The following is a 14,759-nucleotide window of genomic DNA, read 5'->3' as shown; positions in this document are numbered from 1 at the left end:
AAAAGTAAAACCATCAACTAAAAGTTAAACTTGGATAAAGAACATGTTAACAAAATAAATTATTTGAAGTTAGTTAATATTTTCTCAATTAAGAAGAGTTAGAGCGCATCCATGTTGGGGTCTCGGACATAAATTCTTCAATTCCTTCGCCTTGCGCCAATGATGGAGTCTCAGTCATACTAAAATCCTCATTTTCGTTGTTTGTATCATTTCCATTGTCGTCATTTCCATCACAATCAAGATCAAGATCATAAAAATGTAATTCATCTGAAAATAGTTTTAAATTTCAACGTTACATCATATATACTTTAATAAAAAGAAAAAAAAAAGTAATAGCATCAATCAAACAATTACCATCATTTTTATCATTTTGTATAGAGCATGCACTCAAATCATAAGGTAAGGAAAATCATAAGGTGGCACAAATCATAAGGTAAATCATATAATCAGTATTTTTCGGTAATGTTGAAATTAAAGATGCTAGATGATAACACAAACATGATCAGCTCCCACAAAATTCTCCAGTAGCATGATTCAACAAAATACTAGCCAATGATCAAAGAGAAGTGATGATAAAGGCAGAAAGCCTGTGGTTCTCAAGGAAAGTATAACAATATTAATCATGCATAGTTAAAATAAATGGCACTAATGCAGTCAATCCAAACGGTAGACGGCATATGACCAAAAATTTGCTGGTCCAAAAAGAAATCAGCTGAAAATTAACATCATTATATTTTCCATTATCCAATAAAATTAATAGCTAAAATTGGTGAACCAAAAGAGTCCAGAACATAGGCATCCTGTCTTGTAAGTTGGATTCTATATTAAAAATAAGAATCTACAAAGCATATTGGCCCAAAATTCTCCAGAACATAGGCATCCTGTTTTTGTTATCTTAGTTGCTAAATAAGTTCCTTTTCCCCTTTAAAACTGATTTACAGGAATCTATATGAAGACGTAGTTTTGTACTCCAAGAGAGGGGAAATACTGCTTTGCCTCAATATATATTGTATAACACCGATTTTGCAGCAGTTCAAAAAAAATGTTCAAGATACCTAAATAAAGGGAAATACTCATTTGAAATTAATTCATTCATACTCCATTAAGATATATTTTAAGCATGAAATTCAGATAAAAATCAAGTAAAGTATACAACATAGAACATACAGACAGGTAGGTCGTTGAAGTTGAGGTAAAAATCTTTCAAAAATCACCAATTTGAAGATATATTTTCGCGCATAATTTGAGGGGGAAAAACTGAAATTTACAAAGAAACTCATAAAATTTAAACTCACATCTTCTTCTTCCATCTAATACAACTTGAAATTTGAGGATTTGGATTTTAGGGAATGAAATTCCAAGGAATGCTGCCGCCTGCTCTTCTACAGGAATGGGAATAGGGCTTACTGCTTAGGATTGTGAAGGAGAAGGATAAATGGGATTTTAAATGAAGTTTGTGGACCGGGCGGTTTATTAGTTGTTGGGTCAGCGGTTCAGTGAAAAATCGGTGGTTCCTTTGGGTTTTTAGAGATTCAGCAACATAGTTAAAAAATTAAGCAACTCGGACCGGACCATGGTCTGGTTCGACGATTTTTGGGTCGAACTGGCCGGTCCGGTCCGGGTTTGATAACTATGCATATATCACAATTGATTTATTTATTTTTTTGAAAATGTGTGGTTAAAAAAGAAAGAATTTTTTTTTTTTAATTTACGTGTAATATTATTTTATTGAATAATACATATTTGATAAAAATAAATTATAATTTAATGAAAAATAATAGGGGCCAAACAGGGGCATGAATAGAGATGTCAACGAGTCGAGTCGGTTTGCGAGCCGAAATTTTAGGTTGGGCTTGGCTCGAGTAAAATGATCGTGCCTTTTTTCAGGCCCAAGCTACTCGGCCAAAAAAATTAGGTTTACTCGGCCAAAAAAATTAGGCTCAACCCGAACTTTCGGCTCGAGCCTTTCCGTTTTGGTGTTTTTTCCCCTAGAACACATGGTAGCTGGTGTGCTGCCTTATTTTAAGGCAGCGTGCTGCTGCCTTTAAATTTCTTTTTTTTTTTAAATATAGGCTGGTGAGCTCGATCTGACGAGTCACACGGGCCGGCTCGGTCTTTGCCCGACACCCCAAAATGAGGCTCGATTCTTTCAAGCCTCAAGTCGGGCGGGCTCGAGCTTTTTTCAAGCCGAGTTGACGAGCCCATTGCCATCCCTGGGCATGAATAATAGTAATTCTCACAAAATGTGTAAAGAATAAATGAGTAATAATATAAGTGTTTTGGTAGAAACTTTTACTAATTATCAAACGAAGGCTTAACAATCGCTTAAAAGAGGGTTGGCAAGACGCTTGAAAAAGGTCAAGTACCTCAAGCTAATAACTAGATTTCATTGAGTCAATTTGACATGACTTTTGCTTTTACATTTACTTCTTGCGGAAGGGTTTCTTGAAAAAGCAACTTTAGTTTTTGTTTGTAAACTAAATTTTAAAAGAATTTTCTATTTCGAAAATGTTTTTAAAGAAAACTAAATTGGACCAACTTTTTCTAAAAACTCTTTACTTAGAAGAAACATTTTTATAAAATTAGGGTCCGATTAGCTAATTTTATGAAAGTGTTTCTTTTAACTAGAAGATCTTTTAGAGAAAGTTGGTCAAATATGACTTCCTCTAAAATATTCCTGGAATAAGAAACTCTATTAAGAATTAGGTTCCAAACAAAAATTAAGGTAGTTTCATGTCAAATGGGTTCAAAAACAAATTTTGAGCCTCAAAAATTCATTTTAACTTCTTAAAAGCCATGTCAAACATGCCCATCCATATACACATGCATGCACGCGCACACGGATCATCAATGACCACTAGGTAAATCTACGAATGAGGATTTTAAGTAGAGCATTAAGTCTATGTTTGAGCTCCATCTTTCCCCAAATTTATTTTCAACCCCATCTTTCATAAAATAATTTCACATAAACTCAAAAAAATTCCATGTTTTTTAAACAAATAAAAAAAATCACTATTTCAAAATATATTTTCCTTAAAATGGAGCTCAAACAGTGCCTAATTGCCCCCCAAAAAAAGAAAAAAAGAAAAAAAAAGCACTTAGGATGAAAGCTAAGCAAACAAACAAGTTACAAAACTCTAGTAGTCCTTATCGTAAATGATGCTTACTACTTTATTTTGAATAATATTATCTAGTATCAGTAGTACTAGAACACCAGTTTACGTGGTCACACTTGATAGATTCAATTAAATGAATCAAATGATATTATATTTAAGTAAATCTATCGTGTAATGACATGCAATTGTTACTTAAACTGGTATTTGTAATATTACTCTTTTATTTTGATAGTTCATATCACATTTGATAGTTTATATCATATTCTGCCAAGTCACGTAGGGCAATGAGAGGACTTGGGCTTTGGGCCTTTTCTAATGAGTTCTTTCGAAGAAAAGAGAACGTTAACAGATAACATTGTTAGGCTAAAGGTAGAAAGGAAATAATTTAAGGTGCGTTCTCTTTGTTGTTATTGGCCGTTTTCTATTTTCAGTTATCCGAAACGGTGAGAACGCGTTCTTTTTCCCATTTTCAAAAACGCGTTTTAAAAAAAAAAAAATTGTACTAAAAACACAAAATGATGTTTTTTTTCGTTTTGGATGTTTTCTTTGCAAAAATAGAAAAACTTGAAAACACGAAAAACGCTCCCACTTTCAAGTCCCCCGTCTCTCTCTTCTGGAAGTAGTTGGATTCCTTCTTTTCCTTCGCCGTCTATGGATGCCCGTCTCTGTTGACGATCGAACGGAGATAAGCTACAGTTCCTCACGACGTGGTTGATGGAGGCGACCTATTCATTGCTGAATCCGTTTGTCAACTGCGAGTTTGCTATGTCGAATTTCTGCTGTAGATTTCGATTTTCTATGTTGTTTGTTGTCATAATACCATGTATGGACATGCCTTGCTAAACTTGATCGACTTGTGGGGTGTAATTAACATGGGCAGCAACTAAGTTGGTCGAATTTGGTAGAAAATTGTTCGTGAGTGGTTGTTTTTGGACGGTAATTGGCTTGATTTTACTGTCATTTGGGGTTGTTGTTTGTGTAGGGTTAGTGGAGATTGATGAGGAGATGGTGTTGGTGCAAAAATCTAGTGGCGACGGTGGCCGGAAGTCGGGTAGTGGTCGATTTGTGAGGTTGAAGACGGTAGCTCATGGTGGATGGAGAAGAGAAAATGACAATTTTGATTTCCAGAAAAGAACACGTTTTTAATTTTCATGCTTTAAAAAATATTTTTCCAAATTGGCAAAAAGAACGTATTTTCAACAATTTCAAAAAAGACATTTAAAGCACAAAACTCATAATAAATTCAAAACTCAAACACAAATAGAGCATCCCCTTAAATTCTGCCATGGTTGATTGCTTCGAGGGGCGTATGTAATCTTTCATGTAGTAACTTTAAGCAGAATGTACAAATACAAAATCTTATAAAAATTCTACTTTTCATTCCCGATTTTTTTAAAGACTTTCACCGACAAAAAAGAAAGAAGGAAAAACGTGTTCAATGTAAAATATTTTTCTTTCCTTGTTTATTTTACAAACACTAAAATCATGATTCAAAAATCAATATTTTTGTCTTTTTTCTACATGTTGTTGTTGTCATTATTTTAATATTTTCATATCATTTTTCTCTCTCTTTTATAATTTCTCCTTTTTTTCTATGAAAAATATCAATTTGTAAATAAAAAAATCATATAAGATTTCTCTCTATCTTCTTTTTCGTTGTTTCCTCTAAATTTTCTATGGAGAAAGATTAACTTTTAACTAAAATTTTATTAAAAAAAATAGAATTATTTGTAATTAAAATTTTATATATTTGTTGCTTGTTTATTGAGTAAAAATCTATAAATTTGAACTTATTGATAATATTCTTTATCAAAGAGTATTGGAATTTATAATTTTTTTAAATATTTTGGTTTTTTATTTTTTTAATTATGGCTATTTATATTTTTTATAATCTTTTTTAAAAAATTATTTCTATTGACATGAAAAATATAATTTTGTTACTGTGTGTTCTTATCAACACATTAGCAATTCTGAATATTATTATATTTCAGCGCACACAATATATATTTCAATAAAACAAGGATGTGTGATAAATTATGTTCAAGATTATTTTCTAAAATGAAAGTCTGCAAAAGTCAAACAAATTCTATAAAATTATTTAACTAAAGTCTGTAGAAATCAATGAAAAACTTTCTTTGATTATGTAAAAGTTAATAAAAGTTTATTAAATTCTTTAATAATCATCCACTTTAAAAAAGTCTTTAAATGTCTTTAAAAATTCAAATTGATTACAGATATCTTTAAAGAATATTTCATTATTCATCCACCTTTATAATTCAAACCAAATAATTTCGGTATTGATCCATTTTTATAACACTAACCCAATGATTAAGGCCACATGACTCTGACTTCAACCATTCAAAACCAAATAAAAAAAAAATTCATGAATATGCTTGGCATGTCTACATTACAAATTTTTTTATTCGGTATTGTCAAATGGAATCTGCCAAATAAAATGGTCTCTATTCTAATTGGAATTCAACTCTTGGTACATATTTGATTGCTATAAACAAAGATATTACGCATGTTCGAGCTATATACGTACGAATTCAAATACTATAAATAATTCAGTAACAAAAATTAATTTATAATTTTTTTTTTTTTGGTTATTTCCAAACAAATTTCCCAATATATTATAAATACCGCGAGTCTATAACGTGTTTTGTTAGTCAAACGAAATCCCCAAACTTAAGGCGTATCAAATATTATTGTAAGTTATTTTCTCAATGAAACGTCCTATTACAAAGACACTAGAGACAACTACTCTACTTTATGATTTTAATAAGAAGGTTCGTGACCATAGTAATGATTGTTGGAAATTTACTTAACATACACAGCGAAAAATTAAAATAATTTTCGATTCCCACCAGTAATCGCCTTTGTGTTTAGATAGAAATTGTGATAAAAGTGATATCTTTTCACGATCTGCAAACTCATTTGCCTTATCTTTATTCCTGCTACTTGGATCTGTCTCTCACAACTGTCCAATTATCCAGCCTCCAACGGCGATCCATACACAGAGAACAAGATTGTAGTATTAGAGTTTTTCTTATACTAACAAGAATAATGAAAAATCTCTACTGAATTTGAAAACTCTAGTCATATTTATATAAGCCCAAACGGGCATGGCCTGATTCGGTCCAATATTTAATTAACCCCTTTAATTAAATTCGATCCGTGAACTAATTAATCCAATTAATTAATTCGAGCCTATAAATATATAACCCAATTAATTAATTTATCCAACTCTTGTTAAATTAATTAATTGATAAATCACAATCTTCTAATTCTCTTTTTGTGTGCGACCCATCAGGTTCACGATTAAGATGCCTAACGAAGTAAAATATTATTTTGATTTAATCAAAATCGATAAATTAAATCACCATTTTAATTTATCAACAATTCACACTTGCCATCCCAGATTGACATCTAGCAACGTGTCAGGGCAATACATGTGACGGGAAATGTCACGTGGTATGACAAAACCAAACTCGTTCATTTACCGTGAAACTTTAATCCCTTCCTCAATATGATCTGATCAATTATGAGATATGAAAGTGTGTCAATCCCGATTATCGATCATATCTTTCACTCTACTATTAAGTCAATATAAGTCGAAAACTCATTTTCGACTTATGAGTACACATTGACCAATGATTTCGTTATCGATTTAATCGAATGAAATATGGATCATAATCTCTTACTATCTAAGAGTGACGAATCCTCTATTGGTCATTCACAACCTTCATATGATTCTTGACATACCCAAACGATGTCGTATTAGTGGCCCTTGGCAGAGCAACATCCAACACCGTCAAAGCATGACCGTCCTCATATAAGGTACTATGACAACCTTAAGTCAAAAGGACCAACTCCACTACCGAACGTTAGAGATTAACCACTGACACTTAGATAGTTATCCATGTGGAATCTCTCGGCGGGTCTCCAATGTCTTGTTCTATAACAAAACATCCACGTGTGCATTTAAGTGTCACAACACTTTAACTTGTGAGATCAGCTACTTACTTCACAAGTAAGAAATGCCACACGTGATGGTTTATCCGTAATAACGATATCCATATCTCGTTATTACTTACGATCACGGATGATTTAAGATTCAATCATATGTAATTTGTATTTCACAATCACAACTCCTTGTGATTAACAAATTACGAAGATTTGAATATACGGACTCTATTATTTAATTTAGCCCTTGTTTGGTACCCATTTTTCCCAAAATACATTTTTCTCTCTTTTATTTTCAACCATACACTCTTCAATAAAATAATATTACACGCAAAACTAAAACTTTTTCTTATTTTTTAACCACACATTTTTCAACAATCACTATTACAAAATGCATTTTTACTATGAAAATGAGAAACAAACATGCACTTAATTGTCTATTAATTAAATAATAGATCTGCCATTAAATTGCATTAATTATATATCAAAAGTATTTATGTCCAAGGTTGATTGGACCTAGGGCATAATACTTACAAACTCCCACTTGCACTAGATTCAATCACTTATGTATCCAATATCATAAGAGTCTACATGGCAATCATGTTTATGCTACGACGACTCTTTGTTAGTCGATCTGCAATATTGGCAAATGTGGGAATTCGTTCTTTTCTTTACGTCATTTCTATGTATTACCTCTCTAATGAGATTATACCACTTTAATATATGTTTGGATCATTAATGAGACCTTAGTTCATTCACTTTCGCGATGGTTCTATTGTTATCACAATACAATGATGGTATGTGATCAATAATATCAGGAACTACTCCAAGTTCATTTATAAATATCATAATCCACATTGCAACTATTTGCTACTTCTGAAGTAATTATGTATTAAGTTTCTACTATTGAATCAATGATTGCTTCACGTTTGGAACCGTTCCAACATACCTCTTAAAATCATCTATGTAAATTGGGATGAGTTAAGCAATCTTCTAGATCTACCTCTATAGATCAAGTTGCTTCTCCTATATCGTTCACAAATAAATCTTTTAACAACCATTATTTCAACGATTGAAACATAGAGATGTCGTCTTCTATAATATTAGGAATACGACAATGCTCCAACTATCTTCTTGTAAACACACAATTCATCTTCAAATTTGAAAAAATCAAACACTTTGACTTTTCCATCAAATCGAAGATTTCAGCTCCAAGAGATTTCTCTTAACCTATAATCACAATATGTAACTGTTGCAAGCAAAACTCGAATGGACTTCAGCAAGGCTACAGGAGAAAGGTTTCACCAAAGTCAACACTTAACCTTTGCTACTAGCCTTGCTTTGTATATATGAATATTCCCATCCATATCGACCTTTTCCTTGTAAATTATTTACAAAACTTTATGGGTTTTATTCCATCAGGAGGCTCGACCAAGGTCCAAACCTTGTTCACATATGCCGAGTTCATCTCAAATTTCATGGCCTCTTGCTGTCTCTTTTAAGTCAACACTTGACTTTATTTTTGTGCAATTAATAGGTTCATCATCCTGGATTAGTAATACCTGATTAGTAATCACGAATTTGCACATTCTTGAAGGTTGAATGATCCTACTAGACTCACATAGAGTTGACATGTCCTCAGGAGTCTCTACTCCCTGATTAAGAATATGTCCCATATCAAATATAGGATAAAACTCAGATCCATCTACTTGGTTAACTATATCTGTGGACTCTTGAACTCTTTCAAATTCTATTTTGTTCCCACTGTCCTCTCCTAGAGTAAACATTTTCTCTAAGAGGGTGATATGTCGTGAGACAAAGATTTTCTTCTCAATAGATTAATAGAACTGATATCCAAATATTTGTTTTGGATATTTCACAAAAATGTATTCATCGGATATATATGCTCAAATTTATCCGATTCAATGCGCTTCAAATAAGCGTCATAACCCCAAACTTTCATATGAGATGAGTTGAGAATATTGCCTTTCCATAACTTGTATGGAGTTCTGTTAACCAATTTAGATGAGATATGATTTAGTGTGCAACACATTGCAATCAGTGCATGATTTCAAAATGATTTTGGGAGGTTTGCATGGCTTATTATTAATCGCATTATATCTAGTAGTTAATGATTCATCTTTTCAGATACACCACTGCTGCAGTGTATTAGATAATCTAGAATTTCATCTTTAAGATATTCCCATCTCGATCAAATCTTGATGCGAGAATATCTCTATCTATTCGTTTCTCTACTTCCAATTTGAATCCTTTGAACCTTTTAAGAGTTTCATGTTTCAATTTCATCAAGTATATATGATCATTGATGAAATAAGATAAACATTACCTGACATCAATTTACATGAGTCCATATATATCAGTATGCATTAGACCAGTAATTATGCAGACCTTTCTTCTTTTCAAGTAAAAGAAGATTTGGTCATTGTATCAGACATGCTTAATTTGTACTTGTCAAAATCAATTGATTCCAATTATACATCTCTATGTAACTTTGGAATTGTATTTTATCTATATGACAAAGTCTGTCATGCCAGATTTAGGTAGTAATTAGATTATCGCATTTATGTCTTATAATTTTTATAATCATTATAGAATGTTTAGTATTAAAAATATTTTTGTAATTTACCATAACCATTAAGATCTTTATCAAGATAAACAAGAACAACAATTATCCTCAATAGTAAAATGGTCATGTCCGAACATAAAACTCATTTAATGTTCCAGTTATAGTGGGTACAAAGCAACATTTTTCTAATTTCAATACTAAGCCAAAAGGTAACAACAAGAAGTATGCTCCTACAGGCAATGCAGCAACATTTACTTATCTTCAACGTGTAGGTTAACTTCTCCCTCTTATAGTGGTTTACCTCCATTTAGTTTCTTCATATTTGTATAAATATGATATCCACATCTGGTATCCTAATGCCTGAGAAGCTATTAAAATAGACATAAGCCTTGCAATATTTCTTCCAATGGCCTTTCATTCTATAACGAAGACAAGGGTCATTAGATTTAGTATTGTCCTTTGCTCAGACTGTCTTAACCATATTGAATGCTTTCTTAAAGCCCCTTTAGATTTCCTCTTAACACTCTTAGAGGAATAAATGGTTTGCCCACTACCAACTTTGATAAAGGGCTTAACAATTCTAAACATGTTAAGCAACTTAATGAGTATTCATTCGAGCTTATTCATATCATGATTCACAATTAGTATAAATAACTCTATGACAGAGATTGCAGGGATAAGTCAATACTTAGTTCATAGTTAATGATTGAACTCAATTGAGACATTTCTCATGTCAATTATCTTCAGTACATGAGGATTGACTGAAGATTCTTTTGTCACTTTGCATCGGTATAGTTGTTTGGAAATTTCATATCCTTCCACACATGATTATTACCGTACAACTCTTTGAAATGAAAAATCATGTGTTAGCATGTTAGCATCTATACTCTCATGTTGCTTCTGTAACTCATGTGACATAGTTGCAAGTATCACATACGTTGCAGTACTATTGTTATTAATGCGTTTATTATAGCAGCCACCTCTTTCTTGATCGAGTCATATGTAGATGTCTCTAGAAAAGGACTACTCAGGGATATAATCAAGTTTCTTATGCCTGAGAACAATTCTCAGATTGCAGTGCCAATCAAGAAAATTCAGTTTGATTGTTGGCATCCAGTATGCTATTCAAAACATATTGTTACTCAAGATTCAATATAAATGTAAATGACGAAAAGAAAAAGAATAATATATAAAATGTATCAATTAATTTAACATGAAATTTTATTAAATTAATTATGCTCCCACTGTTTAACTGAATTTATGACCCTTTTATATAAATTCATGGAGTCCATACTTGACTCCTAGTGGGCTGGGATTTCATCTATTATAGTAAGACCTTGAGTGTACTCAACAAGTCTTAATATAATATTTAGATAGATACTATTATCAATTGTATCTCCATACAACTCTCAGATCATTAAGCTAACAACTCTTTCTCTTCACACATTGTATGTGTTAGCTTAACGTACCTCTAAAATTTATCTCCTTGAGTGTACTCAACAAAAGATAAATTTTAGTTAAGTTAAACCCGTCATTCAAAAATATCAAATATTTCATAGTGTCAAACATATCCCTAATAGAGCAGCCTTGAGTGTATTCAACAAGTCGAGACAATTTGAGACTCTGATTTTTCAATATAATGATGGAAGGCGATTATAAATGTGACTTAATATTTTATGGAGGGATTTTGCATTCAAAGGTCTCATTGTAACAATCATATATATTTTATTATACATCTACCATGCAAATAAATAAATAAATAAATAAATAAATAAATATATATATATATATATATATAAAATAGTATGAACGGTTATGGACTTTTACTATCTAATTTTTTTGAGCCATAAGGAAGATTAGTTGGTCAATTCTTAGGGGATATGTCATTAAACAGTATCAATGCACCATATCCATAGTCTCCTCATCTTCTTGTTTCTTCAGTTAGTCCAGTTACAACCTATATCCTATACCAATTGACACGCAGGTCTAAATGAAATTGGACTCCCAGGCCCATATTAGTAATAATACTAACAACGGACTCGCAGGTCCAAAATGATTAAGAGTTCGCAGACCCATAATAATAACAATAATAACGGGCTCGCCAACCCAAAACACGACAAGAATAAAATCAACCAATAACACATCCACATGGTCGAATCCATAATCGTCCACTAGTAATACAATCATCACATAAATGTATGCCTATATAATATCTAATATTATATGCAAACACATTTCAAGTTTCTAACAATTAAGGTCGTCTAAACTCTTTTAAACAAATGGATTGAAATAGTTAAATAATTAATTAATCAATTATTTAATTAGCGGGCATATTTAATTAAAATCAAATTTTAATTAAATACAGAATTAGAGTCCAACTCTAATTCAACAATAATATGGCGGGATAATTTAAGTAAATATAAAATTAGAATTAAACTCTAATTTCAAGATTTAAGGCGGTTGAATTTAATTAAAATCAAATTTTAATTAAATAACAAAATTAGAGTCTAACTCTAATTCCAATATTTAGGGCGAATTAATTTAATTAAAATCAAAATTTTAATTAAATATCAAATTAGAGTCCAACTCTGATTGAAACAAATTTTAGGGTGAATTGATTTAATTAAAATCAAATTTTAATTAAATAGCAAATTAGAGTCAAACTCTAATTCCAAGAAGAAATTTAGGGCGAGAGAATTTAATTAAAATCAAATTTTAATTAAATAGCAAATTAGAATCCAATTCTAACTTCAATAACATATTTGGGTGAATAATTAATTAAAATCGAATTTTAATTAAGTATTAAATTAGAGTCAAACTCTAATTTTAATAGAATTAATATTTTATTATAAGATAACACTCCTAAATAAAATAAAATTCAATTTGGGGTCAAATTTAATATTTAAGTTAAAATCATATTTTAATGAAAATATAAAAACTCATCAATTTTAAATAAGTTTTTAATTTGGGTCAAAATTAAAATTATAGGTCAAACCCATTTAAAATACAATTTTAAAATCTTTTTAAAATCCAAATTCAAAAATCTTTTGAAAATTGCATCTTGACCCAATTTAAATTTATAATGAGGAACTCCCAATTTCGAAAATTGCAAGCAGGCCCTTCATTAAAATAATTGCAAACTTGGCCCCTTAAAGCAAATTGCTGGCAGGCCCCTTAAATTTCATAAATTGCAGATGGAGCCCCCGTTTCCAACACATCTCACTCGTCTCTGGAACCCTAAAATTTGAAAAGGAAAAAAAATTCACCTTATCTACTTGGTGGCGCCATCTCCTTTCCCTAACAATGACAGCGGCGAGAGATGCCGCTCTCAGGCAGTGGCGTCTTGCCTCTGCAGTAGCACGAAGAGGGCTGCGCTGCTGCAGACCGTTGCAATAGCAGCGCGACCTTTCGCGCTACTGCCAGCGTCGTCTCGCGCGCCGTGCAGCCAGTGTGCGACAGTGCTACCCGTTTTTCGATCTGATTTTTTTTTTTTTCAAAATTTGATTTTGAAGATAAAACTAATTTTGTGATTGCTAGAAACAAGAACAACAACAAAAACAACTTTTGATTGTTCTAAAAAATTCAAAACAATTTTTAACAATACACAAAGTAGGCTCTGATACCACTGTTGAGAATCTACTTAACATGCACAAGGGAAAATTAAAATAATTTTCAATTCCCACCAAGAATCGCCTTTGTGTTTAGATAAAAATTGTGATAAAAGTGATATCTTTTCATGATCTGCAAACTCCTTTGCCTTATCTTTGTTCCAGCAACTTGGATCTGTCTCCCACAGCTGTCCAATTTTCCAGCCTCCAACGGTAATCCACACAGAGAACAAAATTGTAGTATTATGATTTTTCTTGTGCTAACAAGAATAATGAAAAATCTCTACTGAATTTGAAAACTCTAGTCATATTTATATAAGCTCAAACGGGTTTGGCCTGACTCGATCTAATATTTAATTAAACCCTTTAATTAAATTCGGTCCGTGAACTAATTAATCCAATTAATTAATTTGGGCCTATAAATATATAGCTAAATTAATTAATTTATCCAACGCTTGCTAAATTAATTAATTGATAAATCACAATCTTCTAATTATCTTTTTGTGTGCGACCCATCAGGTTTCCGATCACGATACCTAACAACGTGAAATATTGTTTTGATCTAATCAAAATCGATAAATTAAATCACCCTTTTAATTTATCAACAATTACACTCGTCGTCCCAGATTGACATCTAGCAATGTGTTAGAGCAATACATGTGACGAGAAATGTCACGTGGTATGACAAAACCAAACTCGTTCGTTTACCGTGAAACTTTAATCCCTTCCTCAATATGATCCGATCAATTACGAGATATGAAAGTGTGTTAATCCCGATTATCGATCATATCTTTCACTCTACTATTAAATTAATATAAGTCTAAAACTTCTTTTCGACTTATGAGTACACCTTGACCAAGGATTTTGTTATCGAATTAATCGAATGAAATATAGATCATAATCTCTTACTATCTAAGAGTGACGAATCCTCTATTGGTCATTCACAATTTTCATACGATTCTTGACATACCCGAACGATGCCGTATTAGCAGCCCTTGGTAGAGCAACATCCAACACCGTCAAAGTATGACCATCTTCATATAAGGTACTAGAACGACCTCAAGTCAAAAGGAACAATCCCACTACCGAATGTTAGAGATTAACCACTGATACTCAGATAGTTATCCATTTGGAATCTCGACGGATCTCCAATGTTTTATTCTATAACAAAACATCAATGTGTTTATTTAAGTGTCACCACACTTTAACTTGTGAGATCAACTACTTACTTTACAAGTAAAAAATATCACACGTGATGGTCTATCCTTAATAACGATATCTGTATCTCATTAGTACTTACGACCACGGACGATTTAAGATTCAATCATATGTAATTTGTATCTCACAATCACAACTCCTTGTGATTAACAAATTACGAAGATTTAAATCTACAAACTCTATTATTTAATTTAATTGTCTATTAATTAAATAATATATCTGTTATTAAATTGCATTAATTATATATCAAAAGTATTTATGTCC

This window comes from Olea europaea, chromosome 14 (genome assembly GCF_002742605.1).
Source record: "Olea europaea var. sylvestris chromosome 14, O_europaea_v1, whole genome shotgun sequence".
NCBI lineage: Eukaryota > Viridiplantae > Streptophyta > Magnoliopsida > Lamiales > Oleaceae > Olea > Olea europaea.
This window is presented reverse-complemented; position numbering follows the sequence as displayed.